This window comes from Aplysia californica, unplaced genomic scaffold, assembly GCF_000002075.1.
Source record: "Aplysia californica isolate F4 #8 unplaced genomic scaffold, AplCal3.0 scaffold00285, whole genome shotgun sequence".
Lineage (NCBI taxonomy): Eukaryota > Metazoa > Mollusca > Gastropoda > Aplysiida > Aplysiidae > Aplysia > Aplysia californica.
The window spans coordinates 453,113-456,371 of record NW_004797555.1 but is presented as its reverse complement, the minus strand read 5'-3'; the positions used below and the strand labels follow the sequence as shown (position 1 = coordinate 456,371).

At 38.9% G+C, this 3,259-nt stretch overlaps 1 protein-coding gene across 1 annotated transcript in view; it reads right to left on the bottom strand.

Moving 5' to 3' along the window:
* The window catches only part of LOC101857654 (DNA-directed RNA polymerase I subunit RPA1), a 42,115-nt gene extending 39,418 nt beyond the window's left edge, over positions 1 to 2,697 (bottom strand). The window contains exon 1 of the mRNA XM_005101493.3: positions 2,607 to 2,697. The gene's annotated coding sequence lies outside the window, so the exon portion shown is untranslated. The remainder of the gene's footprint in view (positions 1 to 2,606) is intronic.
* Positions 2,698 to 3,259: the final 562 nt, after the last annotated feature.

Here is a 3,259-nt window from a genome sequence, read left to right as displayed (position 1 = left end):
AAGAGGGGAGAGAGACAGAGAAATAGAGAGGGTGACTGCTCGATTGAATATTATGACATTGTTCTTTTCTTCAAATTGTCTTATTGATTCCAACTCCAAAACGTAGGAAAAACGAGCGTACATCGAAAAGACATCCGTAATCTTCATTTAGACCTAAGCCTCAAAACTAGATCTATGATTTATGCCTGTCTGTCTAGATCTAGACCCAGGCCATAGATCTAGCTAAGTCTACCCTGAGCCAAAAGGGCGCGGAAACTTTCCGAAATCACAAAAGATTTCCCCTACTCAGAGCTTCCAGCGGCTGATGTCATTCTTCGAGGGTTTTCGGGTCCAGGGCGGAGCCCTGGCAGGGGGTTGAAAGGGGACAACAATTTTTGGTTTCAGAACATCCTAAGTATGCCATTTTTGGCTATTCAAGCCTAAATCTAACTAGAAAACAACTGAGAGAAAAAAACATACCTTGTATAGGCCTACATAATTTTCTGCTTGTGTTAATCCATATATTTCCAAATCCAAAGCCATGCTTTCTCCCTTGTACCGATAATGTACATCCACAACTAGATCTATAAAACTTGACAGTTAATGTTCAACTTTTTTCTGCTTGTGTTGGTTTGCACCATAATCAGCATAAGGTGTAGAATTCTTACAATAATAGCTTTTTATATGTAACAGCTTGACTTGATCTCTAGATTCTAGTCTAGATCTAAATAAAACTTGACAGCTTATATTCAACTTAAATCCACAACAATACTTACAAATAAACAAGTCTGGTAAAAAAAATCAAGCTCTCTTTAGAGTTTTCTTTTCTTGGCAGGCCCAAGATCTATTGAACCACAATCGTCATTTCTTCCTCTTGTTTACAGAGCTGGTGCTGTGCTTCTTGTGCTTTAGAAAGTGAAAGCAGAAGACACTGTCTACACTTTCAAATAAAGTTAAAGAGCACTTCCGGTATGGGTTGGCTATTGTTGACTATTGGTAATAACGGAAAAATTTTATTTCGCATTTTTGAAACAAAAAAAATTTTATTTTTTGGGGGCACGAATTTTCACTGACAATTTTTCCATTTGCGGAAATCTACTAATTTGCGGAAATCCGCAAAATTGCGGAAGACTGGAAGCCCTGCCTACTGGGTCTGTATACTTTGTGACTTTGTTCCCTGTTACCAGGTCTGTATACACTCCCTTTTTCATTTGATGAGCTGTAAAACATGAACAAAATACGCAGTGGCTACGTTCACAGCACCATGAATGCAGTTTGCGGGCGCTGTTGAGGCTACATTCACGGCACTAAAGCTTCGTTTAGACGGAGCGTCCACTGCCTGTTTAAGTCAGCCGGTTTCAGTTTCAGTCAGTGGCGACAGCGAGGTAATTTCATATTTAGGCCTGCTTCAAGTGTTCCATCCCGTGAGATGAAGGAAAACGAAGCGCCCTTACAGAATTAAAGTCATGACAGTTGGGAAACAGAAGGTGGGATTCAGAAGATGGGACTGATCATAAAATGTGTACAATACTGACTGTATTGCACCGGGTCAGCCTGGGAACCGACGCAGAAAGAAAATGTGAACGTAGCCACAACAGCGCCTGTAAACTGCTTTCAGGGCGCGGTGAACATAGCCTGCCATCTACGTTCAGGGCGCCGTGAACGTAGCCTGCAGACTAGATCTACATTCACATTTGGACACGAGTCAAAATTTTTTCTGTTCTGTACTGTAAAGCTCAACATCTCTACAGAGTAACTGGATTTTGAAAAAGGTTAAAAAAGGCTGGCAGGCAGCGGCTTGGTCTGAGCTAAGGCGCCAGCATCAAGTGTATTTCAAGTAAGTTAAGTTGACTTGTATAAATTTTCACAGAGGCCTGCCTGACTGCCTTCTTGGGTGCTTTTTCGGTAGTTCCCACCCCCCTTATTTGAGCCTGACCTACATCTAGATCTAGATCTATACGTTTGATTCGCGGTGAGCTAAGATATCAAACCTAACAACTGCAAAATATTAAATTATGGTATGAAACCCCCCTTCCTATTTTTTTTTAGGTCAGGGGGGCAAGCCCCCCTGAAACCCCCCTACTCTTGTGGCCCAAACCCGTTAATAAAATTGCGGGGTGGGAACTACCGAAAAAGCGCCCCTTCTTGTTTGTCTATGTAAATTCTTAAATTAAACTTAGTGTTTTTCTTTCGTATTATTATTTGTTCTTTAATTGTTGAACGCCTTAGGCCTTAGGCTAAGCCTTAGGCTTAAACGCTTAATCGAAAGTCAAGCTTCTTTACGACTGTTTAAGTTTGATAGTGCCACACTAGATCTACATCTAGATTTAGATCTAGATTATAGATCTAGATCTAGATTCTAGATCTAGATCTAGATCTAGATCTAGAATCTAGATCTAGATCTAGATCTAGATCTAGATTAGATCTAGATCTAGATCCTAGATCTACCACTTGTGATCAACTTGTTTTGAAGCACGTTGACAAAGACAGAAGCAAACATTTTGAGCATTCAAAAGGTAAGCTCATACAAATCATATTACAATGTTGTAAACGTGGAGGAATACAATAATCTACTTTTCAGATACTTATTAAGAAGCGATTGTTGTTAACTTGATAACATTGTTTACCTTTCATGTATGTACCATTTCGTTCTGTTTCACGTGTTGAGGAAAACACAGCTGAAGCCGAAATTGAAACAAGGGAGACTATTCTCTTCGTTTTTAAACATTTGCTCGCTAAGAGTTACATTTCCCTAGTTCTTCGGGTGTTTTCGGAAAGATAACCATTTTCCTTCCCTCGATCTGTTTTATCCATAATAAATTGTGTGGTATATTTTGCCTAGCCTAACATTTTTCGACAAAACTGTTTATTGACAAACATTGTACAAGAAAACAATTAAACAAAAATGACACACCGGGGTGATGTTGGACATATTGTGCATCCTTTTTCTTTTTTCATCTAGGCTAGATCTACTTTCTGATTTCTCAACCCATGAAAGATCCGCAGCGCTTATATATAGCCTTTAGACGGACAAGAAGGTTAAAAAAAAAAATTAGATATCACCAAAATGAAATTAAAGGAATCTGAAAACTTCGAATATTGTGATGAGCCTTATTTTATTGAACATTTAAAAAAAATATCTGTACTGTAAGAAGGTCCAGCCACTTTGGAGGGAAATTGAAAAAGATTTTACGGGTCCACTTTAAATTGGTAGCCTACACCAAAATTAATTGTAATTAATGGGAAAATTGTTTTACCTGAGGCAGTGAAAGGAATCAGC